The sequence below is a fragment of the Anomalospiza imberbis genome, chromosome 5 (assembly GCF_031753505.1).
Source record: "Anomalospiza imberbis isolate Cuckoo-Finch-1a 21T00152 chromosome 5, ASM3175350v1, whole genome shotgun sequence".
NCBI lineage: Eukaryota > Metazoa > Chordata > Aves > Passeriformes > Viduidae > Anomalospiza > Anomalospiza imberbis.
The window spans coordinates 18,606,951-18,623,034 of record NC_089685.1 but is presented as its reverse complement, the minus strand read 5'-3'; positions in this window follow the sequence as shown (position 1 = coordinate 18,623,034).

The window sequence follows — 16,084 nt, the reverse complement described above, 5'->3', positions numbered from 1 at the left end:
GTGTTATCCTTTGGTTTGCCTTTTCTGTGTATTCTCGGTGTGTTTTGTTCAATGTGCTTTCATGCTGCTCCTGTTCAAAGCATTTCTCACCACCTTGCCCTCTCAAGGGAATATGTCCAGCTACAAAGCTTCAGCAGGAGATGCAAACCTGATGTCACTTCCATTATTTCTGCAAGTATCATGTAACATGAGATCAGATTTGCATTCATTTTCTCATTTTCTTTAGCAATATTATAAGTTACAGCATGTTCCTTGTATATTCACTATATTGCTTTGCTCTTCAAATTAGCAGCTCCGTTGAATATGGCCTTTTCTTTCTACAGTTTTATCTTCTGTTCCTGAGCTCAAAAGAGACTTCTCAGTGGGCACCATCATCCATGTTGTGGAATCCTGCTCTCAAGGCGTTTTGCAAAACATAAAGAGCAAAATCAAAGGGATCAGAGGCAGAGAAGAAAAGGATTTTCAAGTTTTGTAAGCTAGATATTAGGCTCTTACCGCTGCCAAGTTTGAATCACATGTATTCTGATTTTATGAAGTGAAAAACAAAAGTTGGTTTCAGTCTTAATTCAGTGTTTCCCTTTATAAGCCTAAGATTTATATTCATGATGATTTCTTTAACTGACTTTTTAAGAACATGCTGTTATATTTCTTATTCAAAACCCCCTGTTTCCTAAATTACTGTGCCCTGAGAGATCAAATACTATATCATGGTGTACAGTTCTTTCTACATACCACCAGATATCTCTAAGGAATTACACGGAGACATCAGCCTGGCATTTGAATGTTAAAACAGAAGCAATAAAGTTAGTAACAAATCCTGTTAGCTATAGAGCCAAAACTTTTTCACTGATTTTTATGAGCCAAAAAAAGCTGTATAATTCAATTTGCGTCTCAAGTACACATGTACACACATGCAGGCATCTAGCATACAATTTACTATTTCAGATAAAGCATTTGTAAAATAGAATTTTATCTGCTGTGATGTCAAAGTCTCAACATCTAATGTGATTGCTGATAGATAAACAGCTTGCTTTATTGGTTGATCCTTGAATATACTGACTGACTTTATTTAATCTTAGAAAAATTATCCCTCTGCCTTGGTTTCCTCTATCATTGATGATTTCTGGGAATATAAACCAGCACTATAATTTGCATCATGAAGCAAGAATGGACTTTTGATTCAAAAATTCAAATAGAATTTTAAAATGATCTAACATGACATGCAAATCCATGAAGTGTTCCACATTTTTTGACTGTGCCCATGGCAATGGGGTAAGAAGTAGACAATCTTTAAGATAATTTCCAATTCAGGCCATTCTGAGAGTCCATGCTGTGATTTTAATATATAGCAAAGATTTTAAAATTTTGATTTGCATTTTAGAAGTTTTTCTGGAAACAAGGAAAATCTTTCCACTTGTAGACTGTATGATCTACTTTCTAAAGTATCATGTTCAGACAGACATCTGTTCATCTGGCTCTGGAGAGCTGAATGAGCAATGAGATACTTATAATGATTTATTTTGCTGGAGAATTAATTCAACAGGAAAGCAAACTTTCCATCTTGCAGTGGACTATTTTAACTGTTGACTAAAAATTTAAAACACTGATGTTGTTAAGACTAATGAGGGGTTTGCTTTCACATGTATTTATGCATCTGATTGCTGTTAAACTTACTGTGTAATTAACTTTAAATAGTAATGAATAAAAGGCAAATATTTAATTTATACTTCCGTTCACCAGCAAAAATGAAGTAGAGCTATGGGTAAAACACACTAAACATATCTTCAACACTTTATAGCAACACAATAAAACTTATCCTCCTACCCAGAACATACCACTTTCATGATAAATAAAAATATGTTAAACTTCACAAGACAAATTCACAAGTCCTGTGAATTTGTAAGACAATCTGTTCAATGTTCCTCGTCAGACTATGTATAACAGATAAATCCTCTATCTCCCAAACCAGAATAGAAAATACTCCACTTATCTATTTCTACTCTCACTTCTATTTCTTTTTTCCTTATTTTTGAAAAATGAATATGTCCTTTGATTTCTAGTCTATAGGATAGTATTTCATCACCTATCCCTCCTTTTGCATATGTTTCTTATATTTGGGAACATAATTGAAGACTTAAAAAAAAGAAAAATAATAAAAATGTGAGTAAAAATATTATTTGTTTTTAAAAGTAAAATCATGACTGAATGAAACAAATTTCATCAGACCACTGTCTTTCTGAGTCTGCTAGCAGACTAAAATGGAAGTTTTGGGGAACTTTGGAGCTTTGTTATGGAGATTTTAATGGCTCCACTGCTAATTGCTACACTAATTGTTCTAGAATAAAGAAATAGAAAGGAAAAAAAGGTGCTTATTTTACAATTCTTAACTATTTTTAATTCTTGGCTTGCTGACAAGCTAGAAAGCATCTTTTGCAATGGCTGATTTCACAGCTTTTATCAAATCATAATGACATAGCTAACAGAGTTTTGTTCCTGTTTCTCCATGAGCGCTGGTGCTCCCAGGTGTGCAGAGAGCTTATGGATCCATCTACAAAGTTAGAAAAGGTGCATTAGACTCCTGTGCTGGTTTTGAAAGACTTGGTCTTTCACTAGTTGGACTACGACTTACATCAGACAAAATGTGCATGTCTATTTGGAGACAGTCTAGAGTCCAGCACTCTCTAGACTGAACATACAATCAAAAAATATGTTTGCCTTTTGACTGGAAATCACATTAGATAACTCAAATATCCTGCTCTGATTTGATCTTTTTGGTTGTTTTTTTTGTTTTTTTTTTTTTTTTTTTTCTTTCTCTTTATTCAGTTCAGTAAAAACAGAGGCTAGTGTAAAACCAGTAAAAACTTCATCACAGAAGCCAAGGCAGCATTTCAACCAGGGAACACACAGGGTCCCTCACACCCCATTGAGATGTCTGACTGCTCCTTATTTTTGCTGATTTGTATCCAACAGAGTATATAACCAACTTAACCAGTTATTCCTCTGCTGAGACTGTTTTCCTGAATTGCATGGAAAAAAATTAGGGAAGAGAGAAGGAAGAAAAAATATTACACATAAAGAAAAAATTAGATATGCATTGGAAAGAATATAAAAAGTCAAATTCAAAAATAGCTTATAGAATGGCATCCTTTCTAATTGCTTAACCATTTCTCATCTCCTTTAAATTTATGTGGATTCTACTGAAGAATTTAAAAAATCTTAATTTTACTCCATCATAAATAAATGAAAGTAACATGAAAATTAACTGCAGTTTGTTCTATATTTGATGTAAACCTTTCAAATTCCCATCACGTTCCTTAGGACAGCATTTATTATTTAATTACACATAGAGAATGGCATGAGGTACATAATAGTAATGGGGAAAATGGGTACAAAACAAGTGACTCAATGATCTTCAAACTGTTCTTCTAAAGCAGAGAATATTTATTATATATCATTATATCTATTATGTGGTGATGATGATTATTATATTTATTAAAATATAAAAGTACTATTAAAATGTTGCAAAACTGACACTAATTGCTAATTCTGTGTCTGTGATCTGTCAAGAGTTGAGCTGTTTCAGGATACAAATGCAGGCACTTTTTGCCAGTCCTACCTACAAAACTCCATGTTAGGGGCATCCATGGGACAAATTTCCCAGAATAAGCTGTGGGGAAGATGGTAGGGCTGCTGCTGGCAAATTCTCTTCAGTTTAGCAGAACAGAGTATAGTATGTGGGAAATCAATTCCTCTTCATTTTCCTGCTAAAGGATTTTTTAAATTTCTATCCTACATGAATCATAGAAGATTGATGTTTTGCTTAACAAAGCCACTTTACTTCAATGACATTTGAAAAGTGAAGTATCATGTACACCCAAAGATACAACTTAATATTAAGAACTTAATATTATGAGTCTAAGTACTCAATAGTTCAAAAAGTACTTTTTCAAATATGTTCATTTCATATTGCTGGACTAAGGACCATAGCTATGCCCAGGATATTTTTCTAGCCAGTATCAGGACCGAAAATATCACCCACCTTCCGTGCTGACCTGCTGCACTGAGATTGGACAGGCAGCCCTTTGAGAGCCATCCCCTCTGGGCAATGTGGTGTGCACAAGATGTGGGATAACTAGTAAACAAAAGGTTTTTAATGAGAGTAGTGAAGACTGAAAATTTTGTTTTGTGTTAGACTTCTGAATTTCAACAACTGTTTTCAAACTCTAAAAATTAATTTTAGTAATGTTTAATATTTTCTTTTTTAAATGAAAAGTTTTAAATGTACAGTTGTTGTATAATGTTTTGCTTTTTAATAGAAGCTTAGACATTTCTTAAAAGAAAAAAACAAAATATTTTGTTTCAAGAAGGCTGAAATGGAAATAGTTATAGAGCAGTGATTGTCCATGCTTAGTTTTCAATGGAGATAAATGAAAAAGATAATCCATTATTAACCTTTAGCTTATAGTGCTCAAGTTTTGGTACTGCAAACACATGCAGGAATCCTATTGTAGGCAATAATCAAGATTTGCAAAGCCAGTTGAGGAATGTAGGTCTACAAATTCCATGGAAGGTCTACAAGTTTGATAGAAGTCATGCAGCAAAATAGCTCAAAATAGCTCTGGGCATTTCAGGAAATGTGTATATATTTAAAAGCTGGAGTTTGCCCCATTGAATTTAACTAAGGAATGGCCAAGTGACCCTGGATACTGAATGAGACTGATAAGACAAATAGAGCAGTCAAGAATGACAGAAAAATAGGAAAGCTACTTTAGATCCTTTTTCAAAATAAATCTACAAAGATTTGATTTTTCAGGTCTTAATCAATGATCTGAAGAACTTAAAGATTTCTAATCCCTCTTGAAAGTCAGAAAAGGAAAACAAAAGTTCTCATCCGCAACCTCCAACAAGTACATTAGTAATGATCCTTTAAGAACTAATAGCAAAGTCAAAAAATATGACAAGCTCTTGAGAAAAAAAAATTATTTGACCAAAACATCAAAGAGAGCGTCACTTCTATTTCCTTCTGGAAAAAAATGAGTTGGATCTTCTCTGACCTCCTTTGTCTGTTTGGATTTTGTTTGCTAGAGTTATGCCAAATTATCTGAAGGTCTTTTATAGCGCCAGAGATCCTGAAGAGCTGTTAGTCAGAGATGCTGCAGATGTGGCTGGATATTCACTGCTACAAACACAGCTCTCATCAAACTGCATCACACCACCATGGATTCTCAGTCCCCAGCAGTGCATGAAAAGCACAAAATATTAGGGAAAAAAGCTAATCACAGTATAATAGACAATTTTTTAGCATGTCTGCACTCATGCCTTTAATTTTGTCCCTGGTAAATTTTAGAAAGTCATTATGTACAATGTGGCCACGTGGTTTTTACTGTCTAAATTATGGTCAAAAGAGGTGAAATTTGATTCATTATTAGAAATGCAGAGTCACAGCATCGCTGGTTTTTCATAAATCCATTAAGTTCCTATACAGAATCCCTCTCTGAAAAATGCATTTCCCAAGTGTGACGGTCTGCATGTTTATACTCTCCCAAGTATCTCTGCCAGGTGTATTACTGAGTCAATACATTGAAAAACAGGAAAAGAATTTTAAATGGTTCCTATCTACGCAAAAGTCTAATATGTCTTAAAGCACCTCATGAAACAACTGCTAAACAAATGATCTCTGCAAAGTGAGTGTAATGTTTGCATAGCAGGTCACTGCATTTCAGTAGAATTCTCACAGCTCTGACGTGCATGCAGTCAGAGAAAGAAGTACCCATAAGAGATTATCACAGGAAAAAGACTCATCCATGTATGCAATTGCTTGTTATCGATAAACAACACATACTCTAATTTATCTTGACTTGTTGGATTTGATTCACTGCTTTTGCATGTTTGCTTTAAAATGGATAATCAAATCTGGCTGTGTATGAGCTGAACTTTTTGCCTCTATGAAAGTGTGCATTGACCATTCAGTGGCACTTCTCCAAAGGAAAGTACACACCTTTCTTACCAGTGTGACCCTTCCACCTTACTTTTCCTTTCTCAGAACAACTGAAAACTTCTTTGGAAGGCTCAGCAAGTAATGCACACTTCTCTAGTCAGACTAGAGAAAAAGATATTTATTAGTATATTTGCCTCTTTGTCTAGACAAACATAGTGTAAGCAATCATGCTCAGGGTGTGTCTCTCCCTACCTGGGCAAAAGATAAAGTTAGTGATACGGTTTGGTGGGTAAAGGTCTGAAGGCAAATTAATTTCTTTCCACTATGAAGATAAATGGCTAGAGGAGGCTGAATGGATCAGAACTGCCAGTAGGCATGCTTGAGTGAAAGGCTCAGGTGCAAGACTAGAATTAAATACAGCAAAATCTTCATAAATGTCCTAATAGAGGTGTCTGTCCCAGCTGTTAAAGTTGGTGATCTAAAAGTCAGAGTTTTGTCGGAAACCACACTTCATTGCTGCCATTCCTCACAGGATCACTGTGAGCTATTGGTTTGGTAACAACTGTAGAAGTAGAGTCTTATTTGTGGATTGGAAAATTATACCCTGGAAGGATACTCAATTTATTAGTTGCAATGGAGAAAAACTTCCCCTTTTGGCATCCTGATGCAGGGAAAGTGGCACAGAGGACACCACCTGGTCTCTAAAAATACTGTGACTGATGTAAAATATGGCCTCTTGAATATGCTATTTATTTTCTAAAGCTTTTTCAGGAGGGACTGAGGAAGAATCCTGCCTGCATTCTTTCTGGAGCTCTGGCTGAAGGATAGCAAGCCTGAGCATAGTCTCTATTATGGCAAGCTTAGTCATTAGGATGAAGTCAGCAGCAAAACCCTCTGAGCAGGTTCTGTAATCACATTGCAGCATCTGAATAGAAGTGGCTAAACCTGCTGCATGGGGGGAGAGACTTCCTACCTGCCTCTGTGGGTCACCTTTGTCTTGGCTTTACCTCACCAGGGTGTGAAGTGCACAGACAGCACAAATCACCAGCTGCAGGCCAGATGTCACTCAGGCAGCCTTTGATGTGAAAGTGTCACAGGACAGAGTACATGCCTAGGAGGAATTAAACCTGCAGGGGCAGCACGGTGAGTTAACTGGAACCATGCAGAGACCATCAAGGTGGCTGTGATACCAATTCACACTCATTTTAGACACCTTGTCCCACTTTCCCTTCTCTGTAAGACAGGAATACGGGTAAAGGCTTCTGTATTCCTCACAGAACTATTGCTAGAAATTGATCATTTCTGATATCACAGTGCACTGAAGAATTAACATTGTGAAAGAACTGGGCATAATTCTAAATGCATTTTTGGTGTTATAATCTCCACACATCGACATGGCACCATTACGGAGCATGTACATCCACTTGCCAACAAACCAGTTCTAGTAAACATGTACTACTGTACATTGCATGATAGTGTTCAGAAACCCCATGGAGATAGCAGCTGCATAAATTCTATCAGAAGATGCTGTTGTGTTCAAAAAACTTATCAACTTCATCTGCCAAAGCTGGAAAAAACTATGAAATGTAGAATTCCATTATTTTGTGTTACTACATTTTCAATGAAAATAAGACTATTTCAATTCCCATTCCTGCAGTAAATGCATATGCAAGAAATAGATTTTTTTTTTATTATCCTTTATGATTCTTCATTATTTATTGTGACTAACCTTAAGAGATTTTTTTGCTGTTATTCAATTTTTTTTAACTTGTTTGGTTAGTCCAGAAAGGTGTAGGATATTTTTTTCCTGTCAGACAGTGGTTGTTATGAAATTTAGTGGGTGGACTGGTGATAATTAATAGCTCATACTTATAAAGCACTTTTCATCAATAGTTATGTGATTTTTTCCAGAATTTTGCCAAATTTTCTGTTGTCTCCATTTTACATATGAACTGAAATATTTTTCAGGACTAAATGTAAGAGGATAAGTAAATAATGTATATCTTAAAATATCCTGAAAAGCGTAAGCAGATGAAAAATAAAACCCAAAACTATCAAGCCACACTACAGATATTGCTCACAATTTTATTGACTCACATTAAAAATCTGAGATTTTCAAAAGTGATTTCCTTTGCCATGAAAGAAAATTACTGTTGCTGGTTTTTTCCTTTGATAATTTTTTGAGGGAACATCTCCATGTACATGATTATCATGGCACTACTTTTGAACAACTTTGGGCCTCTCAGTGAGGCTCAAGAGACAGATGTCCCGTGTGCCCTCCTCTGCAAGGGTTCCCGCTGGCTGCCCACGCCACCACTTACACAACGGGAACACCCATTTTTCGGTTTCATGCTTTTCATTAGACAACATGGTTTTGTCAGGTGGCAGTGTGTTTTGGCTCGTGCATACACAGCTGTTTTTACTACTCAGGGTATTTGAATGCTTACTCCACCCATTTGTTTAATGAGACCTGTAATCAGCTTCAATTCCAATAGGTCATTAACACCTCACCCACAGCAATATGAAGCCAAAATTGGACAAGTTTGTTATGCCTGTTACAGCATGCAGTGGTGATACTTTCTGCTGGTTTTAAAATGTCTTTATTATAATTCATGTTAGTAATAACTATGAGCCATTCTCCTTGCTACAGCAGCAACAAAAATTAATAACTCTTTTTGTCTTTTTCCTGTGTGATTACGCTTTGAAGTGTATATCTTTTTCCTAACTTTTGACTTTCACTTCATAAATATATCAAGCAAATAAAAGCTCTATCATGAATGAGTCTCAATATTTTGGTCCTTACAAGAGAAAAATGCAAAAGATTAATAAATATATAGGAACTACATCTGGCTTAGTTTGGCTTACTAAGCCCCACTTAGTAACTGGTGGAATAAAAGGTGTCATATCTATTCTTGTAATCATCTGACACTGCCTTCATTTCCATGACAAAATACTGGGCTGGATGCAACCTGTGTTGCCTTTTTCTTGTTCTTAAAGGACAGGAAATAGTTGTTACTTAACATCTGAATTCCACTTGCTAAATGCACCTTACTATAGCTGTAGCACCAGGGAGCTGGCATTTCCAGAGTGGAGAGCGGGTATGTGAGTGACACACCTTCATTCATGTCTCTTGTTTTCTTTTTTCCTTCCTGGGAATAAAGATGAGACTATTAGTATGGTATCTGCTTATGCCTGAGACAAAATGGGAGGAACACAACAGAGGCAAAAGGGCAGGATGTGGAGAAGGAGAAGATATATATATCCCAAAAAGTGATCTGTGCAGTAAACTGGGAAATCACTGTTTCTTTACATTGCAAAATTTTAGTATGCTTTCATTAACTTCAGCATATCTAAGCATTTTGCTGAGAACTGTTGCCGTTACATGCTACACAGACAGAGTTTGTAAATGAGGGCAAGTATTAGCAAATGCTTTGAATTTAACAATGGGCAGAGAAACAGCACTGCACACTCCAAGCCCAGCCCCATGCCAAGGACATCTCCCTCTCCTGTATGCTGCACCTCTGTATTTTACTGGCAAACTATACAATGCCTGTATATAGCTATGCTCAGAAAGTGACTAAGATCTATAATTGAGGGACAAGAATGGGCTCTCTTTCAGTGGTTTTTCATCCTGACTTCATATCTGTTCATTTGCCTGATCTGGAATCAGAACTAGCTGAGAGAGTTGGAACCCACCAGGAAAAAGTGAGCTGATTTCCAGCAACTGAACATGTGGCTCTTTTCCTCTAAAGAAAACAAAATTATATTGTATAGATTGACATAGATGGTTTTAAAATGTGGCCAACATAAGGCATTAATGTGTAAAAGTTGTTAGGTTTTTTTGTTGGTATGTAGGGTACAGAACAGGAACATAGATATTTAGTCCAGTTGGAGTCTGGCAATTGTCAGGATGACAAAATCTAGTATTAATTTTGGTCCTTATTTCAGATACCTTAGTGAAAAGGCCAAGGACAGAAAGCTTGTGAAGATGGAGCTCCGCCGCTCAGCTGGTCTGCAGGGAGCATACAGAACTCTCTAAATTCTCTGACTAAGCCTGTAGTTCACCTAAGTGCTGTCTCCATTGCTCTCACACTAATTTTTTTCCCAAGCTCTAAATTTATTTCATAACAGAGAGAAAGAATTATTCCTGGAAGAATAAAGAGAAAAGTAGGTCAAGACACAGACTTACTTTGACGATGTCCCTTTAGCACTTTTGTATAGTTGTAATTGAACTATCCTTTTTAAAAGTGTGCCCTGTATTTTTATTTTTAAATTTTTTTGGCAACAAGTCAGCTTGGAAATGAAATGCACTATGTCATTCAATTTTTCTGCAGATTTGCAACTGTAATTAATTAATTTATTGCACTTCAGATTCTTTAGAGTCCATAACAAATGGTGTATCCTTGGGAATATAATGAGGAGGTAAATGGGGTAGAGTTCACTTAATTTCTGCTACATATATTGTAAAGACATATATAAACGTTGAGGTAATCCTATAGGTAATTTTCACCAATGAAACATGAAATTACCTGCCTGGTGGTAGCGGGCAGACTTCTCTATGTTCCTCACATACAAAAGCAAGCAAATAAGTTGATTAAAAACTATGGATTTGGAAGAATTGTGAGGATATGGGTCTTGGAACTCCTTCACAATATTTTAATCTGCAGATTCTAGCAAAATGGCTTATGATTTTGACTGAGCCTCATAGACATTTTTACAGTAGAACTATAATCAGTATAATAAAAAAAGTCATCAGTGGAGAATCCACATCACCTGCAGCATTCTTAGCTTCCTTCTTGTAGACCTAAGGCTGTTTAATTGAATGTTTTTAATTAGAAAAAAAGCCCCCAAACCATTTACCAATTTAATTTGTCAATCCCATAATTAAATAAAAAGAGAACATTATGTTTTTATATTTATCATGTGAGGTTGGATACAATTTGTTGTTTCATGACTCTAGCTCTTCCTTTAAGTTCCCAGACGGTACTTCAGAGAGAAAATCCAGGCCTTGAGTTTAGTACTTCAGCTGCCACAAAAATAAGTGTAGGTTATGTGACTCAAAAAGAACTCAAAATGTACTTTTTAAATGATGCAGATACTTTTTGCACTGTTTGAAATGTCCCACTGGCAAGACTAGACTAGCTTAACCATACTGAGTGGCAATGGTCCAAAAATACTAATCAGTAAAGGCAGAAAATGTGCTTAATTTGGGTGCAGATGGCTTGGGTTTACATGATGCTGCCAAGCTATTTTTATAATTGTAGTCAAGGTCTTGGCCAAAAGTTAGGAACAAAACCTAAGCACATATAAACTTTAATGATCTTTTAGATTTGAGCTAAACCCAAACTTTGTTGACATTTCCCCGTCTGAGTTCTGAAGCTATCAATTTTATCGTATTTTAGGACCATTGCATAAGTTTGTGTCTGTAAATAGCACTAGGGAAAGTAAGCATAAGTCCAGTAAGCTCTAAGGATATTCTTAACAGATTTTTCTTGTTGTTATATTTCCAGTAGGAAAAAAAAAAAAGTGTAACCATATACCATTATTAATAAACAACAAGGTGTGGTCCTAATTTCAGTGGAAGAATGATGGTTTATTTGAAGATCTGTCTCTTAGTTTAAAACTTTGCTAGGAAATTGCATTGTTGGTTAGTCAGGAGGTGCCTTGGTCTATAACAATGTGATATTCAGGGTAGTCTGTCCATTCACTACTGATTTATTGGTTTTGATGACTTTTCCATTGTATCTGTATGAAAAGGCTGAACATTCGAGTATCAGATTTGCCTGTTTCCTGTGATATTACTTTGGGTTCATCTTGATTTGAAAAAGTACAGGATTGGCCCCAGGGACAATTAGAAACTTAAATTTTCATGGTTCTCTGTGACATGAAACCCCGTGAAAAAAGTGTTCAGTGGGTCAGGACCAGTCCTTTGTTTTGAGGCTGGGAGGTATCTAAGCAATCAGACATTGACTTTGACAGCTCAGCAGGGCTGGTCAGTAGCTATGCCCTAAGAGAACTCCATACATTATTTAGCAGGTAAGGCTGTCTTGTGAGAGGTGGAAGAAATGAATTACTAAAGATAGTAAATACTTTTAAGTGTCCTGCTAAATTCCTGGTGAGTGAAAAAGTAATGGCAGTTGGACTAGTTGGTCAATGTAGGTCCCTTCCAACTGAAATAGTCTCTTCTGTTCTATTAAGTAACTAAAATCTGACTGTGATCCATAAGGTACACCCACCTTGCTCACTGTTAAGGCATGAGCAGATGCATCTTCAATATATATGTTCAATTCTGTGAATGGGTAAAGTGAAACTGTTAAGAGGTTTCTGGACATATAATAGGAAATGGATTAAAAAAGCATGAAATTGAAAGTTGTAAAATTTTACTTCAGATGCACAAGTTAGAAGGTCTCATGAGATGGTTATGAATATATAGTAAGCATAAATACAGGTTAAGGTCCACAACTTGTTCAGATGGGTTTTTATCTCCTTAAGAGTATCTTATTACATGAATAGGTGCTGGAATCACTAGGGCTATTCTAATATTTAATGGTTTTATACCATATGATAATGAAACTACCAGCATGCTCCACAGCACCACTTTCATCTTATGTTCATTGTCTATATATATATATTGTTGTCCAGTACAAAGATATCAAAGTTTTGCCCTTTTGGCATACCCTTTTTTAAAATGAGGAGACACTTTCAGAGGAAAAAGACAACTCACTTTGAATTAAGATAATAGAATATGACTCTCATTATAGGAATAACCTCTTTCATCCTTCTTGTGATCTTGTGATCACAGGGTACAGTGATGATGACAGGGGAGAGAATGCACTGAGATTACAGTCATGTGGGAGAAATGCAGCACTCTTATGTCGAAAGACCTTCTCTAAATAGTGCTCCAGTATATCTACAGAGAGCACAGCTCATTCAGAATGCAAATCTAACAGACATATCCGTCGGTACTGCCACTTGTCTGAGAACGGAGCAGAAGTGTTTATTTTTTTTTCCCTACTCTGAGGAGTAATTTATAACAACAATATTCATTCTGTCTAAGCAGTCTCTGGCACCAGAGTATGCATATCAGCAATTGTAATACAGTCATTCACTATTGGCACTTCAGGCCAATAAAGTTTATTTCACTTGGAGTGCTGACATGGCTGCCTGCAAACAAGGCCCTAAGAACTAAGACAGCTGGAATGTCATTAAAGAATATTGACTCTCTCTCTTTTTGTTATCTGTTTCCCTTTGGTGGAATTTTAGTGCATTTAAGAATGTTAGTTGCCTCCCAAAATATGAAAGCAAAACTGGTAAAATCTATTTTTATATGTTCCTTCATGTGTATTGCAAGTAACATGAATTAGTGGTGAAGTTTATACCATGAAACAGATTTGGGGAAGAATAAAAAAGTGCCCAGATGTGCCCAGATGGTTACACCAGAGTTTTCATGAGGGCTTTTTGTGAGTTTACAACTAGCTGCGTAGGGAGGGGCTGATTATTAATAATTTAGCACCTTTGGCAGGATCAATATGACTAATTTGTTATGTCTGCAGAACTAATTCCTATTCCTTTGTGAACTGAAGCCTTGAAAAATTTAAGTAACAATTTATAAGGAAAAGCACTTATAGAGATTAAGGGGAACTGATTGATTCTGGTTTAGTCTTAAAAAGAATTAATAACCTAAAATTAGGGCATTCTTTTACAGTTGTAGTATGTGCAACTTGAAGAACTTGCTGCTTCACTGTCTTACTGCTAGAAGGGGTTTCTGAAAATCAAGCTTCACAAATGCTGCACATTTCAGTTATTTAAAAAAAATTCTTGCAGCAGCAACACCCCTCTGGTTTGGTTCTGTGACAGCTCATAGAAGGAGTTCCAAGCACTCCCAGAGCTTAATACAGACTACAGGAATGTAGGAAACTGAGTTCTAGCAAAAAGGGAGGGAGTTTGAAAGAAACTGGTCTTTGTCTCCCTTTCTTTCCTGAACTATTCAAGTAATTAAACAAAGTTCATGCCACAGTAATAGTGTGTGTCCTTCACAGAGGTTTCTGTGCTAGCCCAGACTCAACAGGGAGAGCCCTGAAGAATAAATGTCACAGATGAAGTTTCATAAGGGCAGAAAGCTGCCACATCCTCTCACTTCGGGAGAGGCAAAGGACCAAATCCATGGCTTGGAAATACCCGACCCTGCTACCAGTGGTATTCCTATCCATCTGCTCCACCTACTCAATCTGCTCCATCTACTGCCTGAAGCACTCGCCTATGCTCGGCTCAGAGTCTTTGGTGAGAGCCTTCCCCAGCTGACAACCTGTGCATCAGCAGTCCTCTCTCTGGTGACACCCATCACAGATCACAGGGCAGGCCTGGTGTCATGCTCCTTCTCATTGATCCTCATTTTCATGACCTTTGAATTAGCATTTTATACCTCCAGGTCATTCCCTGTGGGACAGAATGCCTGTCTCCCTGCTATTGTTGTGGATTCATCATCTGCTTCACAATAATGGGAAAACACCTCTCTACAACATGGATTAAAAGGAAAGACAGAAATAGAATGTTTTATGAAGAATGAGAATGAAACACAAAAAAAAAAAAAAAAGGACGTGGAACAACTGGATCACACTCAAAAGGAAATTTCCAAGAGAAGTTAATGGTGAAATTAACCTCTTGTAATGTTTACAGGTATTAAATACAGAACAGAATATTATATTTGGCTCTAGGAAATAGAAAAGAACTATTATTACTCTAACTATTACAGTTTATAGTGTCCTAGAGTGGGTTCTGTTTCATACAAGGGAGAAACAAAGCTGAAGAATTCTTGAAAAACCTTAAAGAATTCAATTTAAGTAGTTATACTATACAATGCAGGGGAATTAACACTTAAAACAGCTTGAAGAAATGCCAGTATGGACTTGCACTACTTGGAGCAAAAAAACTGTATTGCGCTGCCATAATTAAAAGACTTGTATAAAATTTAAGTCATCAGGCACTGGTAAAGGACTGTGAAGCACAAAATATTTCAACATTTCAATGCTAACACCTGAATGCTGGAAGCAAGGTTGCACTAGGACCAGTTTCTATTAAAATATTCAACAAGTTTCTTTTTTTTTCCAGAAGGCTTGTTTCTGGGGGAGAGGGAAGGGATGTGTTGTTTTTTGTTTTAATAATTGTCCAATTTGTAGAGAAGACTGGACATTTTGGCCCTTTTTAATGTTTTATCCACTTTATTTTCTTGCAAGTACATCAGTAGCACAATCATGAACATATATACAAAGCAGTAAAGTCCTTAAAAGCAGTAAAGCCTGTTATAGCTCAATGTCTTCTGGCTTTGGCTTATGAAGTGTGCAGAATAACACTCTGTAGATTGGGACAGTTACGTTCTTTATCATGCAAAAGTACTAACTATGTAAGTTATTAGAAAAACAGGAATAGCCCCTGCAAAATAAAGCCATTTTCATAGTATATGAAATAATTTCATTTCTAATTGCTGTGATAGTGGGTTTAATAGATTTCCTAAATAAAAGAAAATAAATGAAAAGAATTCTTTATAATAGTGAAAAATTATCTGGTTTTCCACAAGGATAACCATGATCCTTGGATTATTAATAAGAATAAACAATGCGCACATATGCACTTAATTTACTCCTTTGAACACATGTGCTAGATGTAGAAACATCCTGCTTTTCACATACACCTTGAAATTTTATAAAATTGTATAAAAAATAATACTGTGCAAGACAATAAGGAATCTAGGCCTTGTATGCACGGTGAAGAACAATGAATTTAGGATAAGGGTAAATGACGAGCCTTTCTTTGACAGAAGTGAGGAAACAGATGTTGATGGAGAATCCTGTCCAGTGTATCTTCTAATGAATAAACAGCATCTATCAGAGGTACTAACAGCAATTATCAGAAATAATAGAATTTTTTTTTCTTCAACATTACTTTAGAGGTTTTCTTATATAGTCCCTGAATAATCTTTATCATTTGTGGTTCATATTACATTGTTTATTTAAAATCTTTTATGTTTAAAAAAAGAGATTGACGGGAAAAACATGACAGACTTCTAGACAGGATTAAAATTCAGAGCTAATTTTGTTCAAATTGCTAACCTTCCAGGATTGCCCTTACATTTCAGATAGTTAATTCTGA